This window comes from Pongo pygmaeus, chromosome 23 (assembly GCF_028885625.2).
Source record: "Pongo pygmaeus isolate AG05252 chromosome 23, NHGRI_mPonPyg2-v2.0_pri, whole genome shotgun sequence".
NCBI classification, from domain to species: Eukaryota; Metazoa; Chordata; class Mammalia; order Primates; family Hominidae; genus Pongo; species Pongo pygmaeus.
In genome coordinates this window covers 33,681,663-33,699,947 of record NC_085931.1, presented here as the reverse complement: position 1 = coordinate 33,699,947, position 18,285 = coordinate 33,681,663, and the positions used below count along the sequence as shown (strand labels likewise).

Here is an 18,285-nt window from a genome sequence, read left to right as displayed (position 1 = left end):
AACATTTTGCTAAATGAAAAAAGTCAAACAAAAGGTCACATGTTGTATGATTCCATTTACATAAAAATACCTAGACTAGGCAAATCCATAGAGACACAAAGATCAGTGACTGCCCAGAGCCAGAGGGAGTGGTGAATGTGAAATGACTACTAATGAGTACAGACTTCTTTTTGAGGTATTGAACATGTTATGGAATCAGATGGTGGTGATCAATGCATAACTTTGTGAACATACCAAAAACCACATGAAAGGTACACTTTAAAAAGCCTGAATTTTAAGGTATGTGAATTATATCTCCATAAACCTATGATTTTGTTAATATACGCTTATTTGCAAATGAATACATGGATAATGAGGAATAATATGAAAGGTTAATGACAACCTTGGTGATAGGGTACACGAGACTGGGAGAGGAAGATAAGTGTTGAGGTAGAAGAAGACAAAAAATAAAAGACTAAAACAATAATCCAGGGCCAGAGGCCATGAGTTGGGAGATGGAGCAAGACGAAGTGTACAAAGAAACGAGCATAAATCATAAAAAGGAGGGAACTAGGGTTGAAAAATCCAGCAAGTAGTTTGTAATGGGGGAGACGAAGCAAACCTAAGTAACTGCAGTGATTCAACGGAATTTGCAGAAAATGCAGAAGGGCGAGAAAAACAATGAAAAGATGGATCAGAAGATTTAAAATTGGCTCTACCCCACCAAAGTTTTAAAAAGCAAGCAAGAAGAAAATTCAGTTGCTCCTGGGCAAGAATTCTTGGGCCCAGTGGGGTAGAATCAAACCATGATAAGGAGACACCAGTGTTTTGTAAGCAAGAGAATACATTAAAGAGAGAAAAGGGGCATTTATTGGGAGAAAAGGTCTCACTGTGATTGTTCTGGAATAAAGTAGCCCCATCAGACTGCCTCAGGAACTCACGGTGGAAGAGGTGCCACTGGAAAATGGCTTCGTCAGGATCTTCCCCAAGAACACTAGAAGAGAGAGAGGAAGAATAGAACAGCTTTAAATTTTAGCAGATATTTCTTTTTCTTAATTAAAATAAACGTTATTGACCTAATATTTTTGAGACTGGGCTCTTGCAATGCTGCCCAAGCTGAACTCAAACTCCTAGGCTCAAGAGATTCTCCCACTTCAGCCTCCTGAAAAGCTGGCACTACAGGTGTGCACCACTGGGCCCAGTATAATGGCAATTTCTTGACAAATCTTGACAATGCCACCAGTATGTTTTTCTTTAGAGACAGAGTCTCTCTTTGTAGCCCAGGCTGGAGAACAGCGGTGTGATCCTAGCTCACTGCAGCCTCAAACACCTGGACTCAGGAGATCCCCCTGCCTCAGCCTCTCAAGTAGCTGAGACTACAGGTACGCACCACCACACCTGGCTAATTTTATTTTATTTTTTTATTATACTTTAAGTTCTAGGGTACATACACCTGGCTAATTATAAAATGTTTATTTGTACAGACCGGGTCTCGTTATGTTGCCCAGGCTGGTCTCAAACTCTCAGCCTCAAGCAATCCTCTCCTCTTTACCTCCCAAAGCCCTGAAATATGCCCACATCCAATCTGCCACCAGTTTCTTTGCATACTTCTTTCCTAGGCTTGACCAAGACCTTTACTTTCTTCTGTGTACAGCTCAGCATTAAAAAAAAAAAAAAAAAAAAGTTTAGGCTGGGCACAATGGGTCATGCCTGTAATCCCAACACTTAGGGTGGCCAAGGCGGGAGGTTTGCTTGAACCCAGGAGTTCCACACCAGCCTAGGCAAGATGGCAAGACCACATCTCTCCAAAACAATTTTTGTAAAATTAGCCAGGTGTGCTGGCACGGGCCTGCAGTCTCAGCTAGTGAGAAGACTAAGGCAAGAGGAACGCTTGAACCCAGGAGTTCAAGGCTACGGTGAGCTGTGATCACCTCTCCAGCCTGGGTGATAGGGTGAGACCCAGTCTCTGAAAACAATTAAAAATTTAAAAAGTTGAATAATGAGTCTTCTTTTTAGAGGCAATGCATTTTTCCTCTTTAACTTTTTGTTTTCCTTAGGCTATATGCACAATAGACAAAGTTGAAATTTAATCTTAATCTCTTAAACCCTTACTGTCCAAACACATCAAACTCAAAAAAAAAAAAAAACCAAAAAAGGTGAAAGGTGTACAAGAGAAAAAAGGGAAGTAATCTGTGCCAAATGTACATTCCTTCCACAATTTGGGACAAAAATGATGCCTACCTGGTCTCTGGGTGCCAAAATAAGACATCAGAGACACTCCCCTCCTTCAAGAAATAAAATTGGAATCAGACACTAAGATACAATTAAACAGACTTTGAAAGTTGGTATGCACTACTGGGAGGTGTCTCACAGCTGGCAGGGTCAATTGCAACTAGAATAAAAGCTCCTAAGGGCAGAAACTAAGTGGCTCACTTCCTCTGTAACACTGCCGTGCCCAGCACTGTACCAGCACCCCAGCAGAGTCAACAACTTTCCGTCAAGCCACACACTTAACGGTCTCATCCAGTGGAGGCCGCAGACGAGATATAGTGTGCCAAATCCCAAATGCACAGGGTGCCAGACAAGTCTGCAGGAGGCAGGAGGACTAGGGAAGCCTTCCAGGCAAGGTGATGCCTGAGCTGAGTTGTTTTTCTTTTGAGTTTGGAACATTAATTTAATTGGAGAAAAACAAGGGACATGAAAAGGGCAAGGAAATAAGAAAATGAGCTGAGTTTTGAAGGCAATCATCAGATGAAGTGAGAGAAGAATATTCCAGCAGAGGGAAACACGGAGACTGCAGAGATTTTAAGGGGCCAAGAGCTGTTTGGTGCAGCTCAGTGAAGCACCTAAACAGAGGTGGGGGAAGGAGAACAGGGGTCAAAGCCCAGTATTGAAGTGTTCTGGATACCAAGCTAAGGAGACCTTATTAGGAAGGTAGTGGGGCTGTTGAAGGGTTTAAATGGGAGAGTGATTGTGAACAGATTAATAGTTTGGAAAGATACAGGCAGAAGTAAACCTCTGGATTTAACCAAAAAATAAAGGACAGAACCACAATGAAGATGTTGGAAAAGATCAGGAAAAACACTGTTAAAAGATATTCACTCTCTTCTCTTATTTACAGATTTCCTTTATGGAATTACCAAATTATTCTTTGAAAATAGAGAACTCAGAAGTGGCTGAGAGCAGTCAGTCAGTCAGTCTTCAGAATCTAAAAACTACTATTCTGAAGAAGTAGATATTACATTATTAATTTCATTTCAAGATGCTTTAAAAATGTGCCTTTTGATACACTGCAGGATTTTTAAGAGTATGTCACAATAACTCTAAATCTTACTTGAAATTAACAGAAGAAGAGCACTATAAATTTTAAAGGCTTCACAGACACAGGGATCATCTGTTATGTTCACTTTGGAACAGATCATAACTGTCCCTCCCCCTCAACATACCCAAGATACATTGTTTAAGGCTACTTTCTTAATGGTCATGTTATTTCACAGTAAAAGACTGAGGTCACAATGATTTCTGAGCTGATAGAAAACCCCATGGGGGTTCTTTACCTGGCAGCTAGTCTATTCAGTACTAACAATTCCAACCACCGGAAGGAATTTCCCTGCCTAGGCTTATTTGTTGGCACAACACAAAAAAATCTCCTGGGGCCCGGTGAGGTGGCTAGTGTCTGTAATCCCAGCACTTTGGGAGGCCAAGGCAGGCGGATCACCTGAGGTCGGAAGTTCCAGACCAGCCTGACCAACATGGAGAAACCCTGTCTCTACTAAAAATACAAAATCAGCCAGGGGTGGTGGCACATGCCTGTAATCCCAGCTACCTGGGAGGCTGAGGCAGGAGAATCGCTTGAACCTGGGAGGCGGAGGTTGCAGTGAGCCAAGATCATGCCATTAGACTACAGCCTGGGCAACAAGAGCAAAACTCTGTCTCAAAACAAAATATCTCCTGACATTTTATATCTAATAAGAAAAGATCTATTTAACAGATCAGAATAGGAACATCTTTAATGCCACGCAAATTTAACAGCTTTCTCAGTGGATTTCTCAGTAGACTGTGACAAATGACCTCAAAATAAACTCATATTTACTCTTAAGAAATATTCTATATTTGAATCTTCTTAACAGCAAAAGCCCCAGGAACTTTTTCCTGAACTCCCTAACAACAGCAGCAAAACGAGATTCTCGGTTCTTTTTATTTTTACAAATCACAATAACTACCCTTGAATTTACTATTTACGTTTACCATATATCACCATTTACTATCACCATCATTTCATAAGAGAAGCTTTATTTTAACACCAAGAAAGCAGAACTTTTTTAAAGAAAGGATAGTCCTTCAATCAAACAAATTGAATTGTATAAGACTCCCAATATTGTCCTTTTTTTCTTATTTCTGTTCCCTTACTGAGCTGAGCAGTTTGTGTAATACCACACACAGGTTAGTCATGTGATTTAAATATGTATATGATAGTAATTTTGATACTATCACTTAAGTCATTTGAAATATCAGATGCACTGCGTGTCAAGTCAATTATAGAGAACCACTGCTTCAGAGAAATCACATCTGAGGAGGAAACACCGCAGATACACCCCCTAAAAGTTCACCTTCGAAACAGAAATTTTGATACAAACTTCACTTTAACTACAACTGTAATTGTAATTATTACAGTTATTCTCCACTCACTAGATACTGTACTTGACACTCAACGTTATTTGGTTGGCTACCAACGTGCACCAGTGATAAAGCTTTCCTATGGCACAACATTCACTTTCTTACTGAAAATGTCAAGAAAACCCCTACACACCTGCAACCCTTAGGAAGCATTCTCCAGCTATCAAAAAAGTCACTGAGTCGGCTAAGCGACTCTGTGTGGTGTACACTAAATCAAAGGGGAAAAGGTGTTTTTATGGAGGAAAAAAATACTGGATCAGCCATTTATTCATAGAAACAATTTTACCCACAACAATACTTCTCCTTTCACTATACACCCTTCTATATTGGTTTGGTTATTTTACAACATACATGTATATTGTAATAGCTCTTTTTTTGTTTGTTTGTTTATTTTTGAGACAGAGTCTCACTCTGTCACCCAGGCTGGAGTGCGGTGCAGTGGCGAGACCTCGGTTCACACCCTCCGCCTCCTAAGCAATTCTCCTGCCTCGGCCTCCCGAGCCGCTGGGATCACAAGCATGTGCCACCACGCCCGGCTAATTTTTATATTTTTTGTAGAGACCTGGTTTCACCATGTTGGCCAGGCTGGTATCGAACTCCTGACCTCAGATGATCCGCCCGCCTAGGCCTCCCAAATTACTGAGATTACAGGCGTGAGCCAGGGTGCTCGGCCTTTGTTGTCTGGTTTTTGTTTTTTTTGAGATGGAGCCTCGCTCTGTCGCCCAGGCTGGAGTACAGTGGCGCGAACTCGGCTCACTGCAACCTCCGCCTCCTGGGTTCAAGCGATTCTCCTGCCTCACCCTCCTGAGTAGCTGGGATTACAGGAGCGCGCTTTTTGTATTTTTAGTAGAGACAGGATGTCACCATGTTGGTCAGGCTGGTCTTGAACTCCTGACTTGAGGTGATCCGCCCGCCCCGGCCTCCCAATGTGCTGGGATTACAGGCATGAGGCACCGCGCCTGGCCTGGTTTTTAATTACGAAGAAAAAATTACTATAGTCCCTTTGGTATCACCCACATTGGCAAAACTGCAGTCCCCCGCCACTCCCCGAAGCCACCAGAAATGACTGCTGTTGTCTACAAAGCCTACAGCTCTGATTTCATCTCAAGATGTGTCCTACTGGGTGACAGCAAATGTCATTTTTTAAAGGCTTGTATCTGTTATAAGCTTGGGAAATATTATCAAAGGCTTAAGAGGCTCTTTTGACAAAAGAAAACACTGTTCCCTGAAATCACCTGGGCTGTATTCACGGGAATCTTTCCCTCGCCCTTTGGGTACATCGGACAAATGATCAAGGACATCAACAAATCACGGTTCCCTGCATTTGAATGATCACAGAATTTTTGCATGTTCTGTAAATGGGCTAAAACTACTGGAAACTGATTTCTTTTCGTCATCTCCAGGGCAGCTTGCCCAACGTGCCGTGACTATGATGTCTTAGACTTAACTACTTAAGGTAATATAATTACCAAATTCCTGGAAACGCAAAACGTCCTCAGACAGGTACCGGATTATTCACATCCAACCTGATGCAATTAACCACGTCTCAAGAAGAAAGGACGTTCCGTCTGCCTCGGGCGCCGGCCACAGCAGAAGCAGCACCCGCAGCAGGCCCGGGTCCGCCGCCTGTGGCCCCTGCTCCTCTGCGCTGCGCCCTCGGGGCCACCGAACAACGCTGTCCCCGCCCCAGGCAAGGGACCCGGACGATGGGGCGGTAGCCGCAGCCTCTACCGGAGCACCGGAAAGGCAAGCACGAGGGTCGCACCCGGCCTGTCTGCACACAGACAAGCCACAAGCAGGATCCCAAAACCAGCTGAACCCCAACATCAACGGACGAAGGCCCGTGGGTCTCGGCGGCGAAGCCTGCGGGTTGTCCCAGGAGCCCCGAAGCCCAGAACGAGGACGGCGCGGGAACGGAAAGGCACAGGCGCGGGACACACTGGAGGGGCCCAGGAGCAGGGACGGCGTAGGCGCCGGGCCTGCCGGGGTCTGCCGGGGTCTGCCGGGGTCTGCGGGGACGCCCGGGCGCAGCGCGCGGGCGGCGCTGAGGCGATAAACCAACCCGCCAGCGAACACTGCGGGAACCCGGCCGTGGCTCTTACCGCGCAGCACCGCATCGCTCCCTCACAGTCTCCTCGTTTGAGCTGGGCGGTGAGCTCACCCGCTGGCTTAGCCGAGACCCGTTGCGTCCGGCCTCAGGGAAGCAGCCAGGCCCGCCGTGCCGCTTGCCGGCCCCCGCCCTTGGCCAGCCCCTTCGCGCCCAGCAGGGCTGCGGCCGTCTGCGCAGGCGCCGTGGCCGTCTGCGCAGGCGCCGTGGCCGTCTGCGCAGGCGCCGTGGCCGTCTGCGCAGGCGCCGTGGCCGTCTGCGCAGGCGCCGTGGCCGTCTGCGCAGGCGCCGCCTATATTCCTTCACTGCGCAGGCGCCGCTGTCCCCCCCCCCACCACCACCACCCCCTTCCCCCCCCCCCCACCACCACCACCCCCTCCCCCCCCACCACCACGCCCTCCCCTTCCCCCATCTCCAGCTCCCGTCAGTCTGGGCACTGGGTCGCGCAGGCGCCGTGTCACTTGGCCGGTCAACAAAAAAGTAGCCGGCCAGCCGGTGCGCATGCGTTAGGCCTTGGGCTAGAGCCTGGCAAGGCGGGTCCCTTCAGAGGCCCCACTGGGCCCAGCGGAATGATGCTCAGAGTCCGCTAGTCCCAAGATTCTCCTCAGCGTGTTTACCGTGTGCCAAGGACTGTGCTCTGCATGAGCCAGACAGTGGTGAGGAAAACACAAATCCCTGTCCTCCTGGCACTCCCGGTACATAAGAGAACAGACAAAAAAATAGGCGAGCAACATATATATATGTATATACACACATATATACATATATATGTGTGTGTATAGATATGTGTGTGTGTATATATGTATATATATAAAATATTAAAGAAATTCTGGTGGAGTTCGAGTTCCATCGGCCCCCATCCGGGCCACCCTGCCGCCTTAGTGGCTGCTCCTCCCCAGAATGCTGATGCCTAAGAAAAACCGGATTGCCATTTATGAACTCCTTTTTAAAGAGGAAGTCACAGTGGTCAAGAAGGATGTCCACATGCCTAAGCACCTGGAGCTGGCAGACAAGAATGTGCCCGGCCAGGCACGGTGACTTACACCTGTAATCCCAGCACTTTGGGAGGCTGAGGCGGGCGGATCACGAGGTCAGGAGTTCAAGACCAGCCGGGCCAAGATGGTGAAACCCCATGTCTACTAAAAATACAAAAATATTAGCCAGGCGCGGTGGCAGACACCTGTAATCCCAGCTAGTCGGGAGGCCGAGGTAGGAGAATTGCTTGAACCCAGGGGGCGGAGGTTGCAGCGAGACGAGATCGCGCCCCTGCACTCCAGTCTGGGCGACAGAGTGAGACTCATCTCAAAAAAAAAAAAAAGAATGTGCCCAGCCTTCATGTCGTGTAGTCCCGAGGCTACTACGTGAAGGAACAGTTTGCCTGGAGACTTTTCCACTGGTACCTTACCAATGAGGGTATCCAGTATCTCCGTGATTACCTTCATCTGCCCCTGGAGATTGTGCCTGCCACCCTACGCCGCAGCCATCCAGGGACTGGCAGGCCTTGGTCTAAAGGTCTGGAGGGTGAGCGACCTGCAAGACTCACAAGAGGGGAAGCCAACAGAGATACCTACAGAGGGAGTGCTGTGCCCCCTGGTGCCGACAAGAAAGCCGAGGCTGGGGCTGGGTCAGCAACCGAATTCCAGTTTAGAGGCAGATGTGGTCATGGATGCCGTCAGCCACCTCAGTAAAATTGGAGAGGATTATTTTGCATTGAATAAACTTACAGCCAAAAAGACTTAAAAAAAAAAGAAAAAAAATTGTATTATGTCGCAAATGAACCCGTTGCAATGATCATACAGGTTTTTTCCTTTGATAGTTTGTACTACTTTAATAGTTTTTTCTTTTATTACATCATCTTAGTCTCCTAGGAAAACCCCAACTTGGTCATGATACATATTTAATCCATTGCTGGATTATTTGCTAATATTTTATTTAGCATTTTTGCATATATATCCATAAGAAGTTAGTCTATACTTTTGCCTCCTTGTACTATTTATGTCTGGTTTGGTTTTAAGTCTATACTAAATTCACAGTGAGTTGGGGAGAATTCCATTTGCTTCTTTTTCTGGAAGATTATGTAGGCTGGGGTCGTGTGCGGTGCCTTTTGTCTGTAATCCCAGCACTTTAGGAGGCCAAGGTGGGTGAATCATGAGGACAGGCGTTGAGACCACCCTGGCTAACACGGTGAAACCCCGTCTCTACTAAAAATACAAAAAATTAGCCGAGCGTGGTGGCGGGCGCCTGTAGTCTCAGCTACTCGGGAGGCTGAGGCAGCAGAATGGCGTGAACTCGGGAGGCGGAGCTTGCAGTGAGCCGAGATCGCGCCACTGCACTCCAGCCTGGATGACAGAGCGAGACTCCATCACCAAAAAAAAAAAAAAAAAAAAAAGATTATGTAGGCCGGGCACTGTGGGTCGTGCTTGTAATCCTAGCACATTGGGAGGCCGAGGTGGGCAGATTACCTGAGGTCAAGAGTACGAGAACACCCTGGCTAACGTGGTGAAATCCCGTCTCTACTAAAAATACAAAAAGTTAGCCAGGCACACCTGTAATCCTAGCTACTGTGGAGGCTGAGGCAGGAGAACCGCTCGAACCTGGGAGGCAGAGTTTGCGGTGAGCAGAGGTCAGGCCACTGCGCTCCAGTCTGGGCTACAGAGGGAGACTTCCTCTCAAAAATAAATAAATAAATAAATTATATTTAAAAAATTCTGTGGAAGATAAAGACTTTCTGTTCTTTTTAATGTTTCCTGGACTTATCTATAAAATCATCTGGGCCAGGTGCTTTTCTTTGGTTTTGTTTTTTGTGAGATTTTTGACGGGATGGGATACAGATTTCAAAATAAACATTCAATTCCTTTAACGGTTCTAGATCTAGACAAACTTTTCTGTTTCTTCCTACTTCGTTTTTATGAAGTTATATTTTTCTTTTGAGACGAAATTTCTCTGTTGCCCAGGCTAGACTGCAATCACCCCATCTCGGCTCACTGAAATCTCCGCCTCCCAGGTTCAAGTGATTCTTCCGCCTCAGGCTCCCGAGCAGCTGGGTTTACAGGTGTGTGCCACCACACCCAGCTAATTTTCGTATTTTTAGTAGAGTTGGGGTTTTACTATGTTGGCCAGGCTGGTCTCGAACTCCTGACATCGGGTGGTTCGCCAACCTCGGCCTCCCAAAGTGCTGGGATTATAGGCGATAGCCACCCCACCTGGCCTGAGTTATATTTTTCTATAAAACTGTTTTGATATTTTAAAAAATCACTGGCATAACATGGTTTATGTAATGTCCTTGTGATTTTTGTCTTAATATTGTGTATTTATTTATTTATTGAGATTGAGTCTCACTCTGTCGCCCAGGCTGGAGTGCAGTGGCCTGATCTTGGCTCACTGTGACCTCCACCTCCCGGGTTCAAGCGATTCTCATGCCTCAGCCTCCCCAATAGCTGGGATTACAGGCACCTGCCACCACACCCAGCTAATTTTTGTTTCATTTTGTTTTGAGACGGAGTTCCGCTCTTGTTGCCCAGGTTGGAGTAGAATGGCACAATCTCAGCTCAGCACAACTTCCAACTCCTGGGTTCAAGCAATTCTCCTGCCTCAGCCTCCTGAGTGGCTGGGATTACAGGCATGCGCCACTAGGCCAGGCTAATTTTGTATTTTTGGTAGAGATGGGATTTCTCCATGTTGGTCACTCTGGTCTCGAACTCCCGACCTCAGGTGATCTGCCTGCCTCAGCCTCCCAAAGTGCTGGGATTACAGAGGTGAGCCACCACGCCTGGCCATTTTTGTATTTTTAGTAGAGACGGAGTTTCTACTAAACTCCGTCTTGACGTTAGGAGTCCGAGGCCAGCCTGTGCAAGATGGCGAAACCCCGTCTGTATTAAAAACACAAAAATTAGCCAGACCTGGTGGCTCATGCCTGTAATCCCAGCTACTAAGGAGGCTGAGGCAGGAGAGTCGCTTGAACCCAGGAGGCGGAGGTTGCAGTGAGCTGAGATCGTGCCATTGCACTCCAGCCTGGGGGACAAGAGGAAAACTCTGTCTCAAAAAAAGAAAAAAGGATGAAAAACTTGGAGAAATATGGAAGAAACCAAATGGATTTCTAGTTCCTAAGCAAATTGAAGACACAGGCATAAAAGTGCATTAAATTAATAACCCTCTTTTTTAAAATTTGTTTTAAGACGGAGTCTCGCTCTGTTGCCAAGTCTGGAGTGCAGTGGCGCCATCTCGGCCCACCACAACCACCGCCTCCTGGGTTCAAGTGATTCTCCTGCCTCGGCCACACGAGTAGCTGGGACTACAGGCGCAAGCCACCATATCTGGCTAATTTTTGTATTTTTAGTAGAGACAGGATTTCACTGTGTTGGCCAGGCTGGTCTCCAGCTCCTGATCTCGTGATCCACCTGCCCCGACCTCCCAAAGTGCTGGGATGCGTGAGCCCCCACGCCTGGCCACTACTTTTCCTTTTCTTTGTGTGTGTGTGGTTTTTTTTGGTGTGTGTGTATGTGTGAGATGGAGTTTCGCTCTTGTTGCCCAGGCTAGAGTGCAATGGTGCAATCTCAGTTTACTACAACCCCTGCCTCAGCAGGAGAGCAGGAATCTTCAGCGATCCACTGGCAGATCTGCAGCCATTGTGGGCTCCTGGTCTTCCCATGACTTTTGTGCGGGTGCCTCTCCTTCCAGTACCTATCCCGCGAGCATCCCCCAGCCTCCTGCCATTGCCAGCAGGTGCTGTGATCGCGCCATTGCACTCCAGCCTGGGGGACAAGAGCGAAACTCCATCTCAAAATTAAAAGAAAAGGATGAAAATTTTGGAAACATATGGAAGAAACCAAATGGATTTCTAGCTCAACTAAATCATAATTATTCAGTGTCTATTTTTTGCAAGAAACCATATATTTCATGTCCACAATCAGGGCCACAGTCCCAGCTCTCTTGTGGGTGTTTCCTAAGCAAATTAAAGAACACAGGCGTAAAAGTGCATTAAATTAATAAATCGTTTTCTCTCTGTCTCTCTCTCTCTCTTTCTCTCTTTTTGAGATGGAGGTTCGCACTGTCACCCCGGGTGGAGTGCAGTGGCGAGATCTCGGGTCCCTGCAAGCTTCGCCTCCCATGTTCACGCCATTCTCCTGCCTCAGCCTCCGGAGTAGCTGGGACTACAGGCGCCCGCCACCACGCCCGGCTAATTTTTTCTAGTTTTAGTAGAGATGGGGTTTCGCTACATTGGCCAGGCTGGTCTCCAACTCCTGATCTCCTGATCCGTCCACCCCGACCTCCCAAAGTGCTAGGATTATAGGCATAAGCCACCACGCCCGGCCTCTTTTTTTTCTTTTTCTTTTTTTTTATTTTGAGACGGAGTTTTGCTCTTGTTGCCCCAGCTGGAGTGCAATGGTGCAATCTCAGCTCACTGCAATCTCCACCTCTGCAGGAGAGCAGGAATCTTCAGTGATCCACGGGCAGATCTGCAGCCATTGTGGGCACCTGTTCTTCCCGCGACCTTTCTGCCTCGGTCTCAGCACATGCTGAGATCGCGCCATTGCACTCCAGCCTGGGGGACAAGAGCGAAACTCCATCTCAATGGAACCCTTAAGGTCACTCCATCACTGGGGCCATTATGAGCTCACGCACCCACTCCCTCAGGTTTAGAAGGCGCGTTGCCCGGCAACAGAAGGAACTGCTGGCTTAGCCTTTGGCCGAGTTGGCAGCTCCACGAGGACGCTCAGAGTCCAGCTCTCCAGCGTTCAAGTATCTGACGGTTCCCCACTCCTCCGAAGAGCGGTTACCTGGGCAATCTGTGCCCCTCATTCCTGTCGGGGCCCAGGCTGAGGACCTGCTAGTAGGGCTCAGTTGCCTGGAGTCCGTTCAGCCCATCCCCCAGTTCACTTTGCTTGTGGGATCTCCCCATTGCTCCTGCCCCTGGACTGACTGGCAGGCCATCCTACAAGCACCCGGACACTTGGCATCAGTGGTGTCAAGACAACTCTAAGAAGGTTTTCTGTGATCCTGCAAGACCTGTGTTCCTTCCCGGTGATTCTGCCTTCAATTTGATTGCACAGGTACCACAGCAAGCCAGTGCTGTGTGCCCCGAATTCCAGGGCGTCCTCCAGCTCAGCCACTACACTGAGCACAAGGAATCTCTGTGGGACCCAGGAGCAGGTAGCCACCCATTTGGGGCCCACAACACCTGGCTGTCCCCAGACTTGTGGCCAGGGAAGATAGTATTGAGGGACCTCAAGGAGAGCGGGGCAGGGATGCCTGAGCAGGACAAGGACCCTAGAGTCCAAGAGAATCTGGACGATCAGAGAAGGGTCCCCGAGGTCACCGGGGATGCACGGTCTGCATTTCAGCCCCTGTGGGACAACGGAGGCCTCTCTCCCTTTGTGCCCAGGCCCGGGACTCTGCAGAGAGACCTCCATGCCCAGAGGTCAGAAGTCAGATATAACCGGAGATCCCAGACCCCTTGGACGAGCTCGTGCCCCGAACAAAATGCCATCTCGAGCTCCCACAGCTCTACGGGAGGCCTCCCGGGGCTAAAGCAGAGAAGGGGGCCAGCCTCATCCCACGGCCAGCTGGCCCTCAGTTCCTCAAAGACAGTGAGTGAGGACGGACCTCAGGCTGTCTCTTCGGGTCACACCCAGTGTGAAAAGATGGCAGATATAGCACCAGGGCAGACACTGGCCCTCAGGAATGGCTCCCCCAGATCCCAGGCCCCTAGGCCCCGTAAACGCAAGCTTCCCCTGCTGCAACACAGGCAAGAGGATCCTCTGATGCTGCCACCTCCCTTAGAGCTGGGGTTCCAGGTCACTGCCGAAGACCTGGACCTGGAGAAGGAGGCGGCATTCCAGCGCGTCAACAGTGAACTGCGGGCTGAGGCCAAGGCCATCTCGGACTGTAGACACTCACGGCCTTCCCACACTTTGTCCTCACTTGCAACACGGGCTTCTGGTGTGCCCGCTGCCTCTAAAGCACCCAGTACAGATGCACAGCAGGAGAGACACAAGTCCCAAGACGGCCTGGGCCCAGTGGCCCCCCTAGCTTCTGCTGCAGAGGTCCCCTCTACAGCTCCTGTGTCTGGGAAGAAGCACAGACCACCAGGCCCCCTGTTCTCCTCCTCAGATCCCATTCCTGCCACCTCTTCCCACTCCCGGGACTCAGCCCAGGTCACCTCGCTGATTCCTGCCCCCTTCCCAGCTGCAAGCATGGATGCAGGCATCAGAAGAAAAAGGCCTGGCACTTCTGCTCCTGCAGCTGCCGCAGCAGCCCCTCCCCTCTCCACATTGAACCCCACATCGGGGTCACTACTGAATGGAGTGGATGGGGGCCCTTCACATTTCTGGGCCGCAGCCACAGCTGCAGCAGGTGCCCAGAGGTCAGAAGTCAGATATAGCCAGAGATCCCAGACCTCCTGGATGAGCTCGTGCCCCGAACAAAATGCCATCTCGAGCTCCCACAGCTCTACAGGAGGCCTCCCGGGGCTAAAGCAGAGGAGGGGGCCAGCCTCATCCCACTGCCAGCTGGCCCTCAGTTCCTCAAAGACAGTGAGTGAGGACGGACCTCAGGCTGTCTCTTCGGGTCACACCCAGTGTGAAAAGACGGCAGATATAGCACCAGGGCAGACACTGGCCCTCAGGAATGGCTCCCCCAGATCCCAGGCCTCTAGGCCCCGTAAACGCAAGCTTCCCCTGCCGCCACGCAGGCAAGAGGATCCTCTGATGCCGCCACCTCCCTTAGAGCTGGGATTCCGGGTCGCTGCCAAAGACCTGGACCTGGAGAAGGAGGCGGCATTCCAGCGCATCAACAGTGAACTGCGGGCTGAGGCCAAGGCCATCTTGGACTGTAGACCCTCACGGCCTTCCCACACTTTGTCCTCACTTGCAACACGGGCTTCTGGTGTGCCCGCTGCCTCTAAAGCACCCAGTATGGATGCACAGCAGGAGAGACACAAGTCCCAAGACTGCCTGGGCCCAGTGGCCCCCCTAGCTTCTGCTGCAGAGGTCCCCTCTACAGCTCCTGTGTCTGGGAAGAAGCACAGACCACCAGGCCCCCTGTTCTCCTCCTCAGATCCCATTCCTGCCACCTCTTCCCACTCCCGGGACTCAGCCCAGGTCACCTCGCTGATTCCTGCCCGCTTCCCAGCTGCAAGCATGGATGCGGGCATCAGAAGAACAAGGCCTGGCACTTCTGCTCCTGCAGCTGCCGCAGCAGCCCCTCCCCCCTCCACATTGAACCCCACATCGGGGTCACTACTGAATGGAGTGGATGGAGGCCCTTCACATTTCTGGGCCGCAGCCATGGCTGAAGCAGGTGCCCAGAGGTCAGAAGTCAGATATAACCAGAGATCCCAGACCTCCTGTACGAGCTCGTGCACCAAGCGAAATGCCATCTCGAGTTCCTACAGCTCTACGGGAGGTCTCCCGGGGCTAAAGCGGATGAGGGGGCCAGCTTCATCCCACTGCCAGCTGACCCTCAGTTCCTCAAAGACAGTGAGTGAGGATGGACCTCAGGCTGTCTCTTCGGGTCACACCCACTGTGAAAAGACGGCAGATGTAGCACCAGGGCAGACACTCGCCACCAGGAATGGCTCCCCCAGATCCCAGGCCGACAGGCCGCGTAGACGCAAGTTTCCCCTGCTGCCACGCAGGCGAGGGGAGCCTTTGATGCTGCCACCTCCTTTGGAGCTGGGTTTCCGGGTCACTGCTGAAGACCTGGACCTGGAGAAGGAGGCGGCATTCCAGCGCATCAACAGTGAACTGCGGGCTGAGGCCAAGGCCATCTCGGACTGTACACCCTCACGGCCTTCCCACACTTTGTCCTCACTTGCAACAGGGGCTTCTTGTGTGCCCACTGTCTCTAAAGCACCCAGTAGGGATGCACAGCAGGAGAGACACAAGTCCCAAGACCACCTGGGCCCAGTGGCCCCCCTAGCTTCTGCTGCAGGGGCCCCCTCTACAGCTCCTGTGTTTGGCAGGGAGTACAGTCCACCAGGCCCCCTCACGTTCTCCTCCTCATATCCCCCTCCTACGACCTTTTTCTACTAATGGTACTTCTGGTACTCAGCCCAGGTCATGTGGCAGATTCCTTCCCCCTTCCCAGCTGCAAGCATGGACGGAAGCATGAGAAGCCCACAGCCTGGCACTTCTGGAGCCAGTTGCAGCCCTACAGCCGCACCCATGGTAATTCGGAGTAGAGTCGGATCCACGTCTGCATTCCGTCAGAAGAAAATCTTTCAGATAAAGGACCAAAGGAAATAGGGCATGAGGGGGCCTGAACACCCAGGGGGCCCCCCAGGCAGAGCACTTCCATGGTGACCGTGGGACCTGGCACGGGGAGCAACTCTGTTGGGTGGCACTTCTGTCTTTACTTTCCATCACATCCCTGGGGGACCATTTAAACCAACGCCTGCAATTGCAAGTCGGGGATCCAGTGCCACTGCAAACAAGGCAGGCTTCACGTGCAAGTCTGGGCCGGCCTCTGACCCTAGCAACTCCACTTCCCGCGTAGGCACAGCAAGGAGGAACCTGGCTTCTAAGGCTCCCTCATGCGCTGTCAGGAGTTCTGCTGGACACAGGTCCAATGCGCCATCCTCCAGCTCATCCTTCTCCACGTCGGGCTTTTGAGCCCATCATAAAATCCAATAAATTCCTAGAGTGAGGTCCAGAAGAGTTGTGTCTATGTTTCCTTCCAATATTTTTGTAGTTTCGTATCTTAACATTCACATTTCCATCTTGAATCTATCTCGAGGTGATTTTTCTATATGCTGAGAGATAAGGGTCCAGTTTCATTCTTCTGCATGTGGCTATCCAACCCTCCCAGTGCCATTCATTGAAGAGGGTGTCCTTTCCCCAGTGTGTGTTTCTGTCGGCTCTGTCAAAGATCAATTGGCTGTGAATATGTGTCTGTCTTTCTGGGTTCTCTCATCTGTCCCATTGATCTAAGTGTCTAGTTTTATGCTAGGATTATACTATTTTGGTTACTATGCACTTGTCAAAAATTTTGTAGTCTATTTTGCAGTGAAATGGGATGCCTCTAGTTTTGTTGTTTTTGCTGAGCATGACTTTGGGTCTTTGAGCTCTTTTTTGGTTCTTTTTTATGAATTTTAGGACTTTCCAGTTCTGTGAGTGATGACATTGGTATTTTGGTAGGGGTTGTATTGAATCTCTAGACTGCTTCGGGCAGTATGGTCATTTTAATGCTATGAATTCCTTCCACGAGCATGAAATGATTGTCCATTTCTTTGTGTCCTCTTAAACATTTTCATCAGCGTTTTGTAGTTTTCCTTGTAGAAATCTTTCACCTCCTTGGTAAAATTTCTTCTGTGGCATACATCTTTCCATGTTGTTGCTATTGTAAATGGGATTGCCTTCTTAATTTCTTTCCCAACCAGACCATTATTAGTGTATAGAAATGCTGCTGATTTTTTTGTTGTTGTTGTTGATTCTGTATCCTGCAAATGACTGTATTAATTTATTTATCAAGTCTAGGGGTTTTCTGGTGGAGCCTTGACATGTTTCTAGATCCAAGATCACATCTTCATCAGACAAGGATAATTTGATGTCCTCTTTTCCAGTGTGGATGCCTTTTATTGTTTTCTCTTGCCTGATTGTGTGATGTCGAATAGGAGTGGTGAGAATGGGCATCCTCGTCTTGTTCCTGTTTACAGAGGAAATGCTTTCAACTTTCCCCTATTCTATAATAGGTTAGCTATGGCTTTGTTGTATCAGCTTTTATTATTTTCAGTAATGTTGTTTTGTTTGTTTGTGTTTTTTGAGAGAGAGTCTTGCTCTTGCCACCCAGGCTGGAGTGCAATGTTGTGATCTTGGCTCACTGCTACCTCCGCCTCCTGGGTTCAAGCGATTCTCCTGCCTCAGCCTCCTGGGTAGCTGGGATTACAGGTGCCTGCCACCACGCCCGGCTAATTTTTGTACTTTTAGTAGAGATAGGGTTTCACCATGTTGGCCAGGCTGGTCTCAAACTGCTGACATCAAGTGATCCACCCACCTCAGCTTCCCAAAGTGCTGGGATTACACGCATGAGCCACTGCACACAGCCCTGCCATTTTCAGGTATGTTTCTTCTATACCTAGTTTATTTGTTCCTTTTTTCAAGATATGGTCTCACTCTGTATTTCGTGTTGGAATACAGTGGCACGATCATAGCTGCAGCTTTGAACTCCTGGGCTGAAGCCACTTCAGCCTTCTGAGTAGCTGAGACTACCAGTGCATGTCACCAGAGTTGGCTAGTTTTTATTTTTTGTAGAGATCTATGTTCCTCAGGTTGGCCTTGAACTGTTGATCTCAACTGATCCTCCCAACTCAGCCTTCCAAAAGCACTGGGTTGACGAGCACGAGCCACTGCCTGGCCCAGAGTCACATTTTAACATCACATCCTCACTGCTGCGCTCAAGTTTTGGCAGTGACTGAAAACGCTAAGGGAGAGTTTCTGGTCAGGCCCGGCCCCGTCTGTGCATAGGAGGGGAATGGAAAAATGGACTGTGGATGGTTCTTTTGGAGAAATGGCCAGACAAGCACT

At 49.4% G+C, this 18,285-nt stretch overlaps 1 protein-coding gene and 1 pseudogene across 4 annotated transcripts in view; one reads left to right on the top strand and one right to left on the bottom strand.

The window, feature by feature from the left end:
- The window catches only part of LOC129022787 (cytospin-A-like), a 109,464-nt gene extending 102,538 nt beyond the window's left edge, over positions 1–6,926 (bottom strand). For 2 of the 4 annotated variants that reach the window (XR_010125886.1, XM_063662856.1), the window contains exons 1-2: positions 6,126–6,249; positions 870–973 (exon numbers count right to left, since the gene is read on the bottom strand). The gene's annotated coding sequence lies outside the window, so the exon portion shown is untranslated. Of the gene's footprint in view, positions 1–869; positions 974–6,125; positions 6,250–6,758 lie in introns of those variants that run through there. The other 2 variants (XM_063662855.1, XM_063662857.1) reach the window with 2 other exon arrangements.
- On the top strand, positions 1,213–18,039 carry LOC129023684 (putative POM121-like protein 1-like; annotated as a pseudogene).
- The last annotated feature ends 246 nt before the right edge of the window (positions 18,040–18,285 follow it).